The sequence below is a fragment of the Bubalus bubalis genome, chromosome 3 (assembly GCF_019923935.1).
Source record: "Bubalus bubalis isolate 160015118507 breed Murrah chromosome 3, NDDB_SH_1, whole genome shotgun sequence".
Taxonomy (NCBI): Eukaryota; Metazoa; Chordata; class Mammalia; order Artiodactyla; family Bovidae; genus Bubalus; species Bubalus bubalis.
This window is the reverse complement of record NC_059159.1, coordinates 112807855-112828006: the sequence shown is the minus strand read 5'-3', so window position 1 is coordinate 112828006 and position 20152 is coordinate 112807855. Positions and strand designations below refer to the sequence as shown.

The following is a 20152-nucleotide window of genomic DNA, read 5'->3' as shown; positions in this document are numbered from 1 at the left end:
GTGATTTCATACACTAAATGGCTGGAGGTTTACTTGTGAAAATACCAACGAAGAATCTGTCCAATATTTATTGAGTATCTATATAGCCACTAAAATAATAAAGGCTGTTGACATAAGATATACTAATGACACCAATTATCTAATCAATAAACCAAAATTAATACATAGAGATATCAAGGAAAAAATGATAAAGCATATGGGTACATGCTAAGTCACTTCAGTTGTCTCTGTCTCTTTGTGACCACCAGGCTTCTTTGTCCATGCGATTCTCCAGGCAAGAATACTGGAGCAAGAATACAAGAATACTGCCATGCCCTCCTCCAGGGGGTCTTCCTGACTCAGTGATCAAACCAGAGTCTCTCAGTCTCCTGCATTGGCAGGCAGGTTCTTTACCACTAGCGCCACCTGGGAAGCCCAAAGCATGTGGGTACTATCACTTCAATAGGACTGAAACAATTTCACTGGAGATAAAGATATTTTGATTTTGAAAACTGTGTAGGAAGTGTGAGGCAAAAGGTATTTCTGCAAGCAGGATGGAATTGAGATGGCCCCGAATGATTGTGGCTTGTGATCACTGAGACAAGCAACTTGGCTTTAATGGAAACTTGGGTCATAAAATTGGATAGAGGGAGTGATATCAGATTATGAAGTTCCTGGGGATCAGGCAGAAGAATTTTCACCTGACATCACTGGCTACAAGGAATCAAAGACGTGAATGAAGAAATGGCAAAAGTGGTGGTTTGGTTACTTTAGAAAGGTAAGTTTGGCAGGCTGACCATAAACAAATGGAAGACAATTAAAATTCCCAACCTGGGTGTCAGGAGCTGAAAGCGTGAATTACCTTACTAGCGGGATAAATGCAGAAGCAGCAGCAAATAGAAAGATAGCCCAATGGAAGAAGTGAGAAGATAAATGAAAGAGGTGGAAACTGATGAAGAATCAAAGGTGACTTATAGCTTCCTAGCCTTCAGTGTAGGATTAAATAGAAGACTTGACATAAATGGGTGGTTGGTAGGGCAATTCCTTTGTGGAATATGGTAGGGCATAGGATTTACATTTTGCATGTGTGCAATTTAGTGTCATGTCTTACAGAACACGTATAGAACCTCTTAGAAAGATGATTTTAAGTCATCATCTTTGAGGTTATGGATGAATCCATGATATAAACTTTATTTAGAATGTAGTAGTTCCCATGTCTCTGATAGTATTCTCAGTGTTGTTAAAATTATACACACTAGGAAGATCTGCTATTCCCACTCCCAATTTAAAATAATTATGCAAAGTATGCTTCAAAATGCTTTATACATCAATCTGCCACTTGGATGCTTTCATGCAGTTTCTCACCCTTGAATATGCAAAACAAATATGCAATGACATAACCCTCTTTTTCTTACCATTCTACTTTAAAAAATAACGTAGCTTTAAGTATTAAAAAATACTTAGCTTTAGGGAAGTACAGTAAATTTTTTAAATTAAATATTTCAGAATAAGTTCAAATCATCTTTATAAGCAAAAAATTCAGTGTTATGTCTCTATTTTTCAGATGAGAATACTGAGGATTTAGGTCATTAATGATGCTCTTAAGGTGACTTGGGAAAAAAACATGGAAATTAGCTGATTGTCCTGATAGTTCATTCAGTAACCCTTTCATTGCCTCCCACAAAGATAAAATACAAACACAATTTTGAATTCTTATATTACTCAAATATAGCAGTTAAAGAGATAAAAATAAAAATATCAGAAGAGGAGACAAATGCAAAGAAAAAAAACTTACTAGACTAAGTATTTCTATTTCCTTCTCTTCTTATATATGAACTAGTATTTGTTTTCAAAATTTTATGACATGAAAAAAATGTGAGATTTTATATCACTCTGTTCTGTTCTGTTCCCCTGGATTCCAGTCCCTAATCTGTTAATGATTGGACCAAGGGAAAAAAAAAAACACTCTGATCTCGTTTTCTGGTTTAGAAAAGTTTAGCTGACAAACTTCATAGATTTGTGGGGATTAAATGAGTTATTTTCACCTTGTAAATAATAAAGAGCTACAAAATGTCAGTCTTCATCACAATCAAAAACATCATCCTTAGCTGGTATTTCTGATGCTTTTGAACAAAAAATATAAGACACATTCCTTTATTAAAAATCTTACCATTAAAAAGCCCAAATGAATGACACTATAAGTTATTTGTACTTTTTTTTTTTGAATAACATTTCCAACTGTGGATTTTTTTCAGTGATTGAAAAACTGACTAAAAATGCCAGGTATCCATTGTACAGTTGTTAGGCTTATATGATATTAAGTCAGAGGCACTCTTTGCATAAATTACTCCCCAGGGAGTAACTTACACGTGGGGAGAATCTGCTTCAATAAGTTCTTAATTATAAAATGATCTAACTCTAAAGGAAATGAAAATAGAGGTAATTTGCCCCCTGGGGTGAGAGAAGATGTTTTGGAAAGCCACAAAGGTTATCTTACACAACTTCGGAAATACAAATGGGATAAGGAATGATTCGATAGAGCATCTGCATATTTATACATATTTATAATTCTAGCTCAACATGTAATCCTGAAGAACCATAAACATTTCAACGGTATTTTTAAAGAGAAAGAAGTCCCTGAAAAGTGTATTTGTGTAAAAAGCTGTATGTGGGAAGGGAGTTACCAGTTTGGAAAACCTACGACCATTTTTATCTACTATGGTAGAATAGATCGTCTGAGGTTTTTATAGGTGAAGGTGAATTTCAATAATTTAAAGCATGAATCCTTCTCCTTTTCTCTCGTTTAAAATGCACTGCTTTGGAGCTACAGCTTCATGGTTCAAACCGTGTAGTTTATAAAGCACAGCTCCATGGCAGGGTATTTCAGACGCTAGGACAACACATCAGATCATTGCTTCAGTGTTTGCCATTTCTAAGCATCTTGCTGTTATACTTGCCGTCATTTCCTGTGTGACTCTCTTGCAGTGGCTGCAGATCTAATGACAAACTATTTATCATAGTTTCAAAGTGGATACCTAGGGAGGATTTGGTGGCCTGGACCTCACCAGCTCTGACAATGACGGTGATAGACAGAGACTGAGGAGGAAGTTCACTTCCATAGTTTTGCTGGATTTGTGGATTAATTCAACAGCAGCTTCTGAGAGACAAATTTAGAGGGGTTGAAATGCCCTGAGAGATGGCTCGAGACATGCACATTTATCAGGTTTTCAATTTCTTCTATTGTCCTTTCACTTACATTTTTCTATGGTAAAGCTTTGCGGAGATTAGAGTTAATTTTTATTTACCAGTTAAACTTTTTTCTTTATAAAAGTGATCGTATATCTTTTCTTTGGAAATGATATTCTTATAGTGCAAAAGAATGCCAGGGGAGATGTTATATAATTTTATGTTTTACTTCATATTAGAATAATTTATGATGTACAACTAACTTAATATCCCCTGAGTTGGCAGGCAAACCCTATTCAACAATCGAGTAGTAATCCAGATTTGTCTCCCTTTTTGAAGGTGGCAGTTCTCACCCTGGCATACTCCTGAGGGTCCTTCCTAAGGAGCCTTATCACAACATCACTCAAAGTCACCATGCTTTTCACTCTTCCTGCTTCTCAAAATGTACATATCTTTAGTTCTTCTCCTTCAGAAGCCCCTGCTGTAATACCAGGTATTAAGGTTAAATAAACTAATCCAGGCTAATGAATTAACTAGAAAAATGAATCACTTTAATCCATCAAAATACCTTAACTGTTAAAAGCATCCATCAGGAATCATAGTGATAATGGGCCTTTTAGGTACTCTCTGTTTGGAGGCAACATTTTTTACTGTGTGTACTCCTGTGGCATTTCCTTTCTACCATGCCAACTCTTATACCTCAACCCAGCCATTTTCATATTCTGGGCATTTAAAATCCATTGAGGACCGACTCCAGGTCATACTTCTTTTTAAATATTTTCTATAGACCCTGAAAGAGAATTTTTCATACTCTTTAAAGCAGTTAGTCCTAATTTTTTTCTTTCAACACAACCAACAGATTTGACACGCCCTTTTATAAAAGAGGCTTTAAGTAATACTGATTTTCTGTATTTGGGATGAGGATAAGAAATAAAAATCTCTCAAGATTGGAGTGGGTATGTAGTTTGAAAAAGGCCCAGGTGATTCTGATATGATAAAAGACTCCCACTGAGAATTAAATGAATCAAATTATTAACAAGGTATTCTTTGTAGCACGTAAACCATCTGCAAAGGAAGTAAAATCTTGGGATAAGGCCAGAATCTGAGAATACTAAGGAGTGACCCGTAATTCTCTCTGTATTTTCTGGCTTTCATTTTGGGGCTATACTTGCAGCATCTTTTGTTTTCTTAAGGGAAATAAGAATCATCTACCCAGGCTATGATAACTTGCATTCTTGGACACTAGGTTTGCCTGTCAGATCCTGGTTCCCAGAATTTTACAGTTATGTTAAAATTGAACAGTGCAGGAAGAACTCTTAATGCCTGAGTGAAGCCCAATTTGCATATGTAAAAATTTCCAATAAAGATGACCATTTTGGTTAAAAATCTTTTTGCAGATGGTCTCAGTAGCCCAAGTTGTATCTCCTACTCAAATTATATCTCATCTATCATTTGTGGCCAATCTGAATTAAAATCCCTGTTGTACTCTTCTTCTCTCTCACTGGCAGATTAAGTATTTACCTCTAATAGGTACAAAACTTTCTGCTATCAGATAGCAACAATCCCCAAAGATGAAGCTGGTATTCCTGAAATCTGGTTCCACTGTAACTTTGATTTATCAGAAAACAGCCTGAAGATTGGGGTGGGATGAAAGTGTAGATGAATGACACCCTCAGGAAAAGAGTAAAAGCCTTTGAACTTTTGTCTTTGCATCATGCTATGTGGTGATTTGAAGAGATTCCTGATAGTAGATCAGGTTTGTGTTCTCGTTTATCTCATCAGGGCACACAGCATCTTAATCCCAGCATCCTGCTAAAATACCAAATATAGTGCGTGAAATTCAGTGTACTTTAGTTCCTACTGGAATGCCCTCACATCTATCAGCATTGGGGTCCCTCTTTCTTCTCAAGCTCTTCTCTGTATATTCTGCGTGGTGGTCTCTGTGAGCCCTCAGTTCCATTCAGTTGACAGACAGCTTTTGAATGATCTAAAGATGACATTTATTTTTATATCACTGTATTTCTCTAAACTGTATATAACTGAAGCTAGAGTTACAAAAAACCTTACTATCATATGATAATAGCAAAAAGTGATTTTTTTCAAAGGCATAATTTATAGGATTATCATGAAGGAAGCTGATTTATCTTTTGCATTTGAGCACTTATCCTTGAAGAGCTACTTGCCCTCAGACTCCCCAGAAGAGTGAAACAAGAGAGAACGAGACCAACAAAGAATGAAGAAAGAAATTAGTATTATTAGTAGTGTTATTGATGAAAAGTTAAATATCCCCTTGAAGCAAAGCAAATCACTTTTATAAGTCATAGTGGTTTCAATTAATTTCCATTAAGTACATCTTGTCCTGTCAAAGTTTTAATTATAATGAGCTAATGTGTATGTAGGACCTGACATCATTCAGATTGAAAGCAGCTAATTGTGTCCAGCTGTAAATATACAGCTAAAGTGTCCCATGCCCACTCACAGTGGGGTCTGTAGACCAGTGGAAGGACCTGGAGCATGTTAGAAATGCAGACTATCAAGACTTGCCTGGGCCAATTGCAACAGAATTTGCTTTGTAACAAGCTTCCAGAACAGCATTCAAGTTTGAGAACAAATGTTCTATGATGTCCAGGTAACTACAGTTGTAGGTACTATGAGAACTGATAGAATTTTTAATTTCCCTGACATTATGGGAAATTAAAAACTACACAGGATTCTGGGAAAGCAGATTCTGCTATTGTCTTTTAGGCATTTCTCTTTTGTTCAAAAGGCAGTAGGACAATTGAAGGATTAGTTACAAAAAACACTGGTCATTAATTGACAAGGCAGAAGAAAGAAAAGCCAGTGTATGTGTATTCCCAGAAACATCCCACATTACTGTAATGCATACCCAGTGTTCATTTCTCAGGTTCTTTTGCAGATTTAACGACTGTCGGCTGTGCCTGCATCTTTTGCGTGTTGTAACACTGCGTGGTAGTGTGTTCTCCCTCTGCTGTGGACTTGCTCTTAGTTGCTCTGGCTGCTAGCTCACTCTCCCAATACTCAGTTAAAAAATGTCTCGCCTGAGAAGATGAAACAACAGTTTTTCTATTTTAAAAATTGAATCACACCAAGTTTGCTTCTTTTGTGAAAGGTAAGATGGTCAAGCTAGGTTTGAAACAGAAATGAACTCATTTTAGCTACCCATGGTAATTCTGGGAATAAAACATTTGAAAAGCTACCCTATCTCATGGAGGCAGATTAGTTAACACAGAGTTCAACAGTCATGATGGATACTCATCACATTCCTCTCCTCTATCACAACGCTGTCTTGAGACCTGTTACTCAAAGTGCGGTCCCTGACAAACAGCGATGTGGCGTTGCCTGAGTGCTTGATAGAAATGCGAGCACTTAGGTCCTACTCTAGACCAATGTAATCAGAATCTGCACTGTTAAAGTATTACTGTGATGCATATGCACAGCACACTTTGAGAAATTCTGAGAGAAAGGAAAGACATTCTACAATTTAACTCTCAGGGTGTCTGTCTCCTAAGCTCCAATTCTCTGTGAAGAGAACTTTATATAAGACAAAAAAGGCATGTTATCTGTTTTGATAGCTGTTCTCCATTTATAAAAAGAAGAAAACAGCATCTTGCTTCAGTGAAAAAACTTGTCTCTCTTCAGTTCCTTAATTTTTTCTGAGCCCTTTTCTCTAATTTTTGTTTAACTGAAAACTTCAGTAGCAAGTTCAGGTTTATGTAGAACCAGCTTCACTGATGGCTGGCAAGACGGAGAAATTCCACACACCAGGTCACATGGATGATTCAGAGTGACCAGGCAGAGTTCACTCCCTGGAGAAAAATTCAAAGAAGAGCAAAAAATTCTCCTTTCAGAAGATGAAAAAATATAACTTTTCTATGTTAAAAATCTAATTGCATTAGGAGAATGAAGAGAAGTCACAGACTGAGACAAAATACTGTAAAATACATATGTGATAAAAGACTCGTACACAAAATAGTCAAAGAGCTCTTAAACCTCAAAAACTGGGCAAAAGGTCAAAACTGACATCTCACCAAAGAAAGATGCTCAATATTATATGTTGTGTATTAGTCACTCAGCTGTGTTCTACTTTTTGCAACCTCATGGACTCTAGCCTGCTAGGCTTCTCTATCTATGAAATTCTCCAGGCAAGAAGACTGGGGTGGGTTGTCACTTTCCTACTCTTTGCGACCTCATGGACTCTAGCCTGCTAAGCTCCTCTATCTGTGAAATTGCCCAGGCAAGAATACTGGGATGGGTTTCCACTTTCCTACTCCTGAGGATCTTTCTGACCCAGGGATTGAACCTGGGTCTCAGGCAGATTCTTTACCATCTGAGCCACCAGGGAAGCCCATCATATATTATTAGGGAATTACAAAATAATATTTTAATATTAATTAGTTAATATTAACAGTGAGATGCCACTACACAGTTGTTAGAATGACTGAAATCTAAAAAAAAAAAAAAAATGACAATACCAAATGCCGGCAAGGATGCAGAATAAAGGGAACTTGTTGTTGATGGGAAAGCAAAATGGTACAGCCACTTTGGAAGACAGGTTGGCAGTTTCTTACACAGCCACATGACTGTTACCATATGACTCAGCAATTCTTCTGTTAGGTATTTACAAGTGAGTTGAAAACTTATGTCTACACAAAAACCTACAAATGGAAGAATGAACGTTAATCTAAACTATGGACATAGTTAATAACAAGTCAGTATTGGTTGACTAATTAATTGGTTCTTTAATATATCACACTAATGCAAGCTATTAATAATGGAGGAAATTGTATATGAGAGGGTGGATAGACTTCCGCTCAATTATTCTGTAAATCTAAAACTGCACTAAAAATTCTAGTAAATATTAAAAATAATTGAATTACTGAAAAGTGCTTCTTTTAATGGAGGTGGTGAGAATTGTCTGAGACAGCCCAGCAAAGGCAATTCAGCAAACATTTGTTTTAGGTCACAGATATATGCAAACCAACTTTCTATCTTCAAAGTGAGTACAATGATTGTACAGCCGCACACAGGTCTACACGACCTCAACACAGGGCAGATAGAAGAATGCTTAAATAAACCTGGAAGAAGAAATACATTGGTTTCAACCAGAGAAAACTGGCAAGACTTGGCGGATGAGGTGGCTTTTGAGCCAGGTCTTAGAGAGAGAGCAAGGTAGTTAATGGAGTTAAATGAAAAATAAATAGTAGCAGAATTCTTTTAGGATTATCAAATAATTATGCTTTTGTCTGTAGGCACATATGTCAGGATGAGTCATGTAAATTTGCCACCCTTTTGTGCAAGGAGACAGGCAACACTGCCAGTTCCATGTGATTCAACCCAGTTTTACCGTTCAGTATGCTCTAAGATGTGGTTCCTATACCATGTTCTTTTCAAGAATATTTGAAAAGGCCAGTTAAAAGGGATATATATTAGAGAAATATAAAAATAAAGCCACTAAATTATCTATTTGAAGGTAGGATTTTCCTGTCAGTTCAGTGGTTAAGACTCTGAACTTCCTATGCAGGGGATGCAGGATCGACCCCTCGTCGGGGAACTAAAATCCCACATGCTGTATGACACAGCCAAAAATAAAATCAATAAGTAAAAATTAAAAAAATACACATATATATTTGAAGGTAAGGGATTCAAATTTTGAAAAAACAACACTAATTAAACACACACACACACATATACAGACACTCACACACACCCAAGCAACTGAAAGTACACAATGGGGTGGAAAGAACATGATATTAGTTTCTCACTCTTTCCATTGATATAAACATTGAAGACTATTCCTGAAGTTCTCAGAACTTTTTCAGAGAATTCAAAAATAAGAAAAACATGTTTCTTTCTGCATAATGGTAAAGACTAAATCCCTTAAAGTGTTTTTAAAAAAAAGACAAGGCAGGACTACAGAGGAAAAGATGAAGACAAAGTCTAAAATACAGTGACCAAAATCCAATTCAATGCCTTTGTTCTTGAAAAGAGAAAACTTTGAAATAAATGTGGCATCTCATCTTGTCTCTCATGAGATACCTGGGTGGATTATTGTCCTACATGAGGACGATGTCCACATAAGAGCAGAATGTTGGCATCATAGTAACATTCTCCTTACTAATGTAATAAAAGCTTGATTTAATTGGCACATAATGTCCTACAAGTTGCTTGGATAGTCAAAAACTGAACAGTAGTATAATTTATCCCTCTTTCATATTTACAAACAATTCTGTTTTTTTAGATGTCTCAGTGGGTAAAGAATTTGCCTGCAATGCAGGAGACTAGAGAGCTTGATCTTTGGGTCGGGAAGATCCTCTGGAGGAAGAAATGGCAACCCATTCCAGTATTCTTGCTTGAGAAATCCTGTGAAGAGAGGAGTCGGGTGGGCTACAGTCCATAGGGTCACAAAGATTCAGGCACACCTGAGCAACTAAACACACACACACACAATGTGTTTTTCAAACATCCCTTTAGCCATTGATACAGCAAATAATTACATAAACAAAGTTTAGACCAGGGTGTAAAGAGATATTTATACCAGTTTTGTGTGTGTTGTTGTGGAGGAGAAGAGGATGAAATGGATGAAGAACAATTACTACCAGTAGCCCCAAAGACTTCCTTTGTCATCACAGGATTGATGTAGGGGAAAATTTGTATGAATGGGCAGTCCAACATGTCATGAGGGATCTTTCACTTAAGGGAGGACACTTGGACATCAGTGATCATTAATCCTATAAGAGCTAAGATTTTAGGAACTCATTTTTTGGATTAACTGCAAGAGATTTGATTTTGTTTTTAACATAGACAGTGCTACAAAAGTAAAATATATTGTAAGTTTCTGCCTTGAGATTACATAAACATCATTTATGTCCTAGCAAACTTGCAATTAAGCCTGTATTGTTTCTGAATTGAATCTTAAAAAACATTATAGAATTGAAAAGACAACCTTAATTTTTATTTCATTTCTAGAGATGAGAACAAGTTTGGAGGTTTTTGGAGAAAGAAATCTTTGGGTTTAGTTCATCTTTACATAGGCAGCCTGTTTCAAAAAGGGAGACACTTAGAATGTAAAGGAATGTATTCTCATTTGCATGTAGCACCAGGAATTATTTTAGAGGTAAAATGATAATTTAAGATGTTACTCCAGAAGCTCTCCCTTATGATTTCATCCTATTATAAATGTCACAAAGCCCCTACATCAAGGTAGGCAAAGGTTTAGCTACCCAACAAATGTAGAATTATTAGTACCCATTCCCTCGAAGACTGAAGTGCATTTCTGCTGATACCGCACACTTTCCCTAAAGAGATTACCAGCATAATCCTAAATATTATAGGACCCAAGCTATCTTATTTTTGAGCTCATCAGATCCAGCATGCTGCACGTAATCCCTAACAGCTTTATTCAGTGTTTACGTAAGCTGGTGAAGGAGTTCTATGAACAACGATGACCAAGTACTAAGAACAGATACGGTGATTTTCACATTCCATTTTCACAAGTTTCTTTTGAACTGTTTTTCTACAAGCGGCAAATTCATAATCATTGCTTGATAGCTTCTAACAGCATTTTCATGGAGATGTTTATGGTTGCTCCATTTGTTAGCTGTATTTCTTATACATTAATTTCTACCAAAGGCATTTTGATGCTACCAGGTGGTCTAAATTGGTAGGAAAAAGTGGTTTTTCTTTAGAGGCTTGAATTATTCAAGGCAGAAATATGTATTTTGGGGGGAAATAATAGAGGAAAAAGACTGGTGAAAACCAGTTGCTAAGCACAGCACCAAAATTTTCTACTGTAGTAACCGGAAAAAAAACAAAACACCCTGCAGTTTTAATCTGGAATATTCCTTTTAATTCCACTAAAATTTAAGACAAAATTAAAATACCTGGTTCTCTTTGCAAAATGTAAGGCACACTTTTTTCATATAGTTCATTTAAAAAATGAAGTGTGTGTATATGTGTGTGTGTGTGTGTGAGTACCCATACACATATAAGCTCCAAAAATTAAATTCTGTGTTTGATGTAATTTTACAATAGAGGACAAATTCATGTTGTTTTAAAACACCAAATCAAGGGAGAAAGGGACACTTATGTTTACCTGTTAGCTTCTTCTAATTGTAATTCAGACCCAAAGAGGATTAAGTACATAGATGTTAATATGTCCAGTGTTATTAATTTCTAAACAACAATAGCAACAATATCCTGAGTAAATCTGTCAGTAGGAAGGATAAATATTTGTCTAAAGACTCCAATGATGTCAGAACTACAATCTGCTTGTAATGGCTTATGTCATGAATAAAGTCCTTAAATATATATTTTGACATCAGTGAATAATTGCCTTGAAACAATATCTATTCTTTTCTAAAAATACAGGCACTAAAAAGCTCTAGTATTTTGAAAAAATGTACTTCTGAGTTAATATAATATTTTAGGAGTTTTAATTTGCTTAGTAACTTTTTTGGAACAGTTGTTAGGTTATATTATTTGAAACAAATGATTATATCAATTTACATCTTAATATTTCCAACTGTAGTTCTAGTACTAGCAAAAAAAAAAATAGCAACAAATTATGCATCATATTGCCCTGAAATATTTTTAAAATAAATGCACATAATCTATGTTATGAGATGATATGTGCTTAGGGAACTATGTATTAACTTATGAAAAACTTAGAAGAAAAACTCAAACATAATTCACCTGACTGCTAATAATCATTCAACCAAATAAAATTGTTTTGAAAACAGATTTCTTACATCTGAGAAAGTGCCTGCTATAATATATTGATAAACTGATTTTTTTTTTTTAATTAGAAAAGTAAAATGAACTTAACAACAGGAATGGCAAAGGGACAAAATTGTGACATGGATGTTCACACTGTTAACCTCATGTTAGTGTAATGGGCCACACAAATTCAATCTCAAAACTTATGCATTCGGTTATTTGCCCTAGGATATGATAATATTTATATACAAAGATGTTCTCCAGTGTAAAATAAAGCTTGAGTCACTTGTTTATCATATGCATGCTCAAGTCAAAATATTTCACTGTTCCCACACTTAGCCATCACTTCATTTTGCCGAGAGCTTATACATGCTTACTGTCTTGGCTGAAGGATAGTTCGTACAGCTAAGCATCAGAAGAAAGAAGAAAATGCAAAACTCACCAGTGGCGTCAGCTTTGGTTTTGAGCTTGTTCTCACACATTTTGATGTTGCAATTAAAAGTCTAACAGGAAAATATTGCACTTTTCACTAGAGGTCTAACAACTGTCCCTATGTTACCCCACAACGAGAATCCCAACAGACTGCATTAATGAGATTAAATGAAAGAGGAGTTAGAGGCATCAACTGTTCCGTTTCATTAAGAGAGGGTGAAGGGCTGCCCAGGCAAGGAAGGCAGGAGGGGGAACACTGGTTTTTCTTTTTTGAGACAAAAGGATGCAACACTTGCTAGATCACAATCAGAAGTTTAAGAACATAATTTTCTCCCGCCAGAAGTATATAGCTGCTTACAATTTCTGCATTTCAAAATTCTCCTTTGCTTTCGTCCCTTTGGAAACATCCAATAGGCAGATGCCACGTAACAGAAGTTATTTCTGATGATCAAAGTAGAATATAAGTTTCCATCAGATTAATTTGCTCCAATTATTTTGGATCCTCTACTGAGTGAAGTCCGGGGAGGGAAGACTGCATAAAGGTAGTCAATATTCCTGTTTTCCCAAATATTGGGTTGTAATTGTCTATGCCATGAGTATTTCACAGGCAGAGAAAAATGCACATCATACAGCAGAGGCGGCAGCAAAGCCTGGGAACCAGTTGGGGACTTCATTCGCCAAGCATGTCTCAGGACTCCCACTTGCAAAATAAGAACAATAAAGACACAGAATTTCTGATCCTCAAGCCTTGTCATGAGGAAGGATAAATATATGAGAATGTAAAACTTGCTCTGACTCCCATAGAAAAGAGCATGATCTTTATTTGAGAGCAATATGCTCACATGAGTGCCAGCTTTATTTAACTTTTGCTTAGAGTTACTAAATTGTTTCCATGATGAGTCTCAAACCTTTCCCTTCACCCCTCACTTCCCCCGACCACCTTCAACAGTTCTCATTTTCTTTTCCCTAATCACTTGTCACAAATGATCTCTTGATCTCCTTCCTTTCTGTTCCTTTCTTCACTGAAATATTTCTGCTTTGTTTCCTGGCCCACATTGTATGGGAAGAAAGGCAAGGGGTGGAGAAGTGCTTAGAGGAGGCTGGGTAAACCCATTAAATATTATTGTCAGCACAGTAGAGCTGAGCCCAGTGGTTCTCAGCTTTGGATGCCCATTGGAATAATCTGAAGAGTTAAAAAATACTGATACCCTGGGATTTCTTTCTTATTTACCATTGATAAACAAATCGCTTCATTGAGGTGGGGCCAAGGCATCTGGAGTTTTAAACACTTCCACAGTGATTCTAATGGGCAGCCAGGACTAGAGACACCTGAAATGTCTCTCAGAATTAAAAGAGCCATATGTTAACTGTATAGATTCCTGACCTTCACCAACTACTGAGTCAGAGTCTTCTGAGGAAGAGCCTGGAAGCTAGAATAATAAGCCCCTGGGATTGGGGCTTATTATTATTGGGGCTTCCCTGGTGGCTCAGCAGTAAAGAAACTGCCAGCAATGCAGGAGAGTTCTGTGGGGCAGGAAAATACCCTGGAGAAGGAAATGACAACCCACTCCAGTATTCTTGCCTGGAAAATTTCATGGTGGGCTACAGTCCATGGGGTCACAAAGAGTCAGACACAACTTAGCGATTGAACAACAACAACAATTTACTATAATTAGATAAATTGGGGGAAAATTTGAGGAAAGAATCTTGGATTTTGAATCAGAATATCTGGTCTTGAATTCTTGGGTAAGTTATTAAACTTTTAGTAAGTTACTAAAACATTTTTGAATCAGAATATCTGGTTTTAAGTTTTTGGGTAAGTTAATAACTTTTTCCATATATCAGGTTACACATCTCCAACATAGGATCAGAACACCTGCCCATTTGAATTGTATGAGGAGGAAATGTGAAAGGCTTAGCGCAGTTGGACATTGAGTAACTATACTTGAAAATGAATCGGCTTGCCTTTGCTTATCTCCAAGACATGCATTTTGACCATTGACTCTAGTTATTATTTGTTCAGTCAATACATATTAATTCATCATTAATATTATTTGTACAAGGTTCTGGGAAATAAATATGATGGAGTTCACACTCTCATGTGTATTTAAAACCTATGGATTTAGGGACTTCTCTGGTAGTCAGGCGATTAAGACTCCACTCTTTCAATGCAGGGGGCACAAGTTCAATACCTTGGGAGGGGCTAAGATCCCGCATGCCACATAGTGTGGCCAAAAGTCAAACAAACAAACTAACCTATGGATTTAATCCTATTTAAATTCTTCCATTGTAATTTTCTATATAATAGTAGAAATAATATTTTAGAAGACTTGTTGGTAATAAGGATAGGTAAGAAAGCTATTTAAAACCACTTTTAAGTCAGAAAGCAAACAGATTTGGGGGATACCAAATGTTTTGTGTGTTACCATTTAAATGCAGAGGCTGAATTCTCTGTGAACTACTCAAACGTTAGTCAATACTACCTTGTGTGGAACAAAGAATATAGGCACCGTTCACAGGATGCTGGGAGCCAAATCTTGGGTTAGAAGCTGATATGCCTCATGCCTCCTGAGCCTTGAAAATAAATCCAGCTCCTGCTCTGGTGAGCCAGGAAATTGGTACCAAAGACCATCGAAACAGACTCAATGGCACCTTGATGCACAGAGCATGCATGTTCCCCATAAACAAAGGGCAGAATTGGAGATAAAGGCACATGCATGAAGAGTAAATTCAGCCTGAATAAGGGGCAAATGATCAGAAAAGAAAGAACGAAATGGTTGGGATTTCTCTAGAGTTATAGCGTTATCACACCACTTTCCTGATCAAAAACTTTCCAGCCCTCCGTAAGACAAACCAAATTTCCTGTTTGGTTTGGATTTTCACAGCTTGGGGCAGCCCTGTCTTCAGGTACTTACTCTGTGATCACGGCCAGAGTCATCCATCTAACCTCAATGTCTGCCCCAAATTCGTCACTTTTCTGCCTTTTCCATGACACTTCTCTTTCTTCCTTAATCCTGCTGAGGGCCTCTCTCTACTGTGGTCTAGCTACGCATAGGTGACCTATTCTTGGAGACCCAGCTCAACTCCCATCATCTCTGCAAAGCATCCCCTGACTGCTCCATCCACAGTGATTACCCTGGGCTCCTACGTCTCTGCCACTTATTTGGTCCTGGTGTTCTACATTAATCCTGTTTATATGCTTACCTGTCACCTTGACTGTAAGCTCCTTAAGGATAAAACCTTCTCTTTGTGTGTCCCTCAACATCTAGAATAGAGATTCAATAAAACATATAGAGTCCATCAGTGGGTGGTGTATTCCTGCTGACTGACTGTAGCACTAGGGGGCCATGTATGTCTTACCACCTACTCCCACCATTTCCTGTAACCTGTGTTTCACTTTGAGCTCTCATCTTTGGGGTTTATTGGCTTATTTACTTGCTGCTACTCAGTGGAGATGAGAGAAGATTAAGGAAAAAAAATCTCTTCCCTCTTTTTGCTTTTTATTGAATCATAACTGGTTCTTAGGAACAAGGAAGTTGGACCAAAAAAACTTCTCTTGATTTCCTGTTTTCCTCTAATCTACTACCTTCCCCCTCATCCTCTTTGTCAGGCATTTAATTGCCACTGTGGAGATGTCCTATTGCGTTAGGTCTTTGCTTTGTCCTGTTTGGATTTCTTTTTCTCTGGTTAGAAGTAATAACATTGGAGGGAATAAGGAGTTGATCTTCCCCCTCTCCCCCTTGATGGCTCTCCCTTGACCCCACTCCACCATTGGTTCAGTTCAATTCAGTCGCTCAGTTGTGTCCGACTCTTTGCGACCCCATGAACTGCAGCATGCCAGGCCTCCCTGTCCATCACCAGCTCCCAGAGTCTACCCAAACCCATGTCCATTGAGTTGGTGATGCCATCCAACCATCTCATCCTCTGTCATCCCCTTCTCCTCCTGCCCTCAATCTTTCCCAGCATCAGGGTCTTTTCAAATGAGTCAGCTCTTTGCATCAGGTGGCCAGAGTATTGGAGTTTCAGCTTTAACATCAGTCCTTCCAATGAACACCCAGGACTGATATTTAGGATGGATTGATTGGATATCCTTGCAGTTCAAGGGACTCCCAAGAGTCTTCTCCAACACCACAATTCAAAAGCATCAATTCTTTGGCCCTCTGCTTTCTTTATAGTCCAAGTCTCACATCCATGCATGACCACTGGAAAAACCGTAGCCTTGAGTAGATGGACTTTTGTTGACAAAATAATGTCTCTGCTTTTTAATATGCTGTCTAGGTTGGTCATAACTTTCCTTCCAAGGAGTAAGCGTCTTTTAATTTCATGGCTTCAATCACCATCTGCAGTGATTCTGGAGCCCTGAAAAATAAAGTCAGCCACTGTTTCCCCATCTATTTGCCGTGAAGTGATGGGACCAGATGCCATGATCTTAGTTTTCTGAATATTAAACTTTAAGCCAACTTTTTCACTCTCCTCCTTCACTTTCATCAAGAGGCTCTTAGTTCTTCTTCACTTTCTGCCATAAGGGTGGTGTCATCTGCATATCTGAGGTTATTGATATGTCTCCTGGCAGTCTTGATTCCAGCTTGTGCTTCATCCAGCCCAGTGTTTTCCATGGTGTACTCTGCGTAGAAGTTAAATAAGCAGGGTGACAATATACAGCCTTGACGTACTCCTTTTCCTATTTGGAACCAGTCGGTTGTTCCATGCCCAGTTCTAACTGTTGCTTCCTGACCTGCACACAGGTTTCTCAAGAGGCAGGTCAGGTGGTCTGGTATCCCTATCTCTTTCAGAATTTTCCACAGTTTATTGTGATCCACACAGTCAAAGGTTTTGGCATAGTCAATAAAGCAGAAGCAGATGTTTTTCTGGAACTCTTTTGCTTTTTTGATGATCCAGTGGATGTTGGCAATTTGATCTCTGGTTCCTCTGCCTTTTCTAAAACCAGATTGAACATCTGGAAGTTCATGGTTCATGTATTGCTGAAGCCTGGCTTTGAGAATTTTGAGCATTACTTTACTAGCATGTGAGATAAGTGCAATTTTGCGGTAGTTTGAGCATTCTTTGGCATTGCCTGGTAGTAGCTATTATACACTTGTCATACCAATGTGGTACTTAGATCGTCCCTGGTGTTACAAGACATTAAGCTAGTGGGATTAAAAAGTTCCCTTAAAAATGTCTAATATTCAGGGATTAAATAGGAGCTGAAGCTTTTTAAATGAAAAATGTGTCATAAAAGAGAGGGAACTTGATTTTATTAAAAAAATAATAAAGGAAAACTGTTCCTTTTTGGGACTTCCCTTGTGGTCCATTGGCTAAGACTCTGCACTTCCAATGCAGGGGCCCCAGGTTCAATCTTGGTTAGGGAACTAGATCCCATATTCTATAACTAAGAGTTTGCACACTGCAACTAAAGATTCCATATGCCACATACTAAAGATCATGCATGCTGCAAAGAAGACCCAAAGCAGCCAAATAAATAAATATAAACAAAAAAATGTCCCTCTTTATTACTGTGGTTCTCAAATTATAGTTACCCAGGGCAGCAGGATCAGTGGCATCACCTGGGAACTTGTGAGGAATTGTTTGAATTTCTCATTTCAATTCATGTAAATTCTCAGGCCCCTTCCAAGACCTATTGACTTAGAACCTCTGATGTGGGTGTGTGGGAGGGGGGGCAACCATCTGGGTCCTCATGACCTTCCAGATGGCCCTGGTTATGCTCCTTTCTCAGAGTCATTGGTTTACAGCATGGATTTTCCAAGAAGAAGGATCCAGAGTTAACTGGCAGCTCTGTCACATCCTGGTTGTGTGCTCTGAATAAGTTATTTAATCTTCTGATGCTTCAGTTTCATTACCTGTAAAAATGGCCGTAAGATCACATACCTGATATAAGTGTTGAGGAATTTTTTTGTTGTTTTTCAGTTGCTAAGTTGTGATTGACTCTTTGTGACCCAATGGACCGTGGCATGCCAGTCTCTCCTGTCCTCCACTATGACATCCCCCAGATGTCTTCCATCCCTCAGAGTTTGCTTAAATTCATGTCCATTGAGTTGGTGATGCTATCTAACCGTCTCATCCTCTGATGCCCCCTTCTCCTTTTGCCTTCAATCTTTCAGGGTCTTCTCCAGTGAGTCAAAATATGATAATTCCTGTAAAGTATTCCCCTCTGTCATAGGAACAAGATAAGCACTCAATGACTGTGGGCCATCATTATCTTACTTTATGGGGAATAGAAAGCATTTCATACTTTAAAAATCTCCACTCTTTTTAAGTTTCCCAAAACTTGGCTGCATGTTAAAAATCACATGAGAAACTTAAAAAAAAAAAAAAAAAAAGCACGTGATTTACAGGAGACTTAAGTGAAGTGAAGTCACTCAGTTGTGTCCGACTCTTTGTGACCCCATGGACTGTAGCCTACCAGGCTCCTCCCTCCATGGGATTCTACTGGAGTGGGTTGCCATTTCCTTCTCCAGGGGATCTTCCTGACCCAGGGATCGAACCCGGGTCTCCTGAATTCCAGGCAGATGCTTTAACCTCTGAGCCACCAGGGAAGCCCTATAGGAGACTTACTGCAGACCAATTCAGTAAGAATTTTCAGATGTGAGACCAGACATTTTTATTTTACACAAGATGCCAAGATAATTTTGATGTATGGTATAATATACTGCTGTTATATATTAAAATCAACATTGCCTTGAGAAGTAGTGTAAGATTAAATATAGGTGAGAATTAATCATCAGTAATGTCAGATGTCACATTCATTATTTCCATGATTTTGCCCCAACTCAATGGCAGAAAAGCACAGAGAAATGCTGAAATTCTAGGTTCTAGAGCAGAGTTCCCAACTTGCCATGACTGACATTTGGGGCTGGATAATCCTTTTCTCTGGGAGCCATTCTGTGCACTGTAAACATCCTTGGCCTCTCTCCACTAGAAGCCAGGATCATCCTATGGTTGTGACAACCCAGAAAGATTTCTAAACATTGCCAAATATCTCCTGGGGAAAAATAGCCCCCAGCTAACAACTGTGGTTGCTTTAGAGTTTCAATATCTGGATACATATCTAGGCTTTACTGTTTAACAGCTATATTAGAGCAAGGTCCTTAACCCCTCTGTGCCTTTGTCTGCACTCCTGTGGAGGTAATAATAGTACTCAACTGTGAGTGAGTTCTGTTATGCGATTTGACAGATAAAAGAGGAAGTGCATAGAAAGCACTGAGAACAGTATTTTAAGCACAGCAAATGCCAGGACTGAATGTTCATGTCTTCCCAAATTCATATGTTGAGATTCTAACTCCCAATAAGATGGTATTAATAGGTGGGGCCTTTGGGGTTGATTAAGTTATAAAGGTAGAAAGTGAAAGTGAAGTTGCTCAGTCCTGTCTGACTCTTTGCGACCCCGTGGACTGTAGCCTACCAGGCTCCTCCGTCCATGGGGTTCTCCAGGAAAGAATACTGGAGTGGGTGCCATTGCCTTCTCCAGGGGATCTTCTGGACCCAGGGATTGAACCTGGGTCTCCTGCATTGCAGGCAGACACTCTAACCTCTGAACCGCCAGGGAAGCCGCATAAAAAGGTGGAGCCCCCATCAAAGGGATTAATGCCCTTATAAAAAAAAAATTCCCCATGGCTCAGCAGTAAAGAATCTGCCTGCAATGCAGGAGACACAGGTTTGATCCCTGAGTCAGGAAGATCCCTGGAGAAGGAAATGGCAACTCAGCCCAGTATTGAGAAATCTCATGAAGAGAGGAGCCTGGCAGGCTGCAGTCTGTGGGGTTGCCAAAGAGTCGGACACATCAACAATAAAAATCCCAGAG

At 38.2% G+C, this 20152-nt stretch overlaps 1 protein-coding gene across 1 annotated transcript in view; it reads right to left on the bottom strand.

Moving 5' to 3' along the window:
- Positions 1-20152, bottom strand: part of RORB (RAR related orphan receptor B) — a 203879-nt gene that overhangs the window by 49788 nt on the left and 133939 nt on the right. The window lies entirely within an intron of this gene.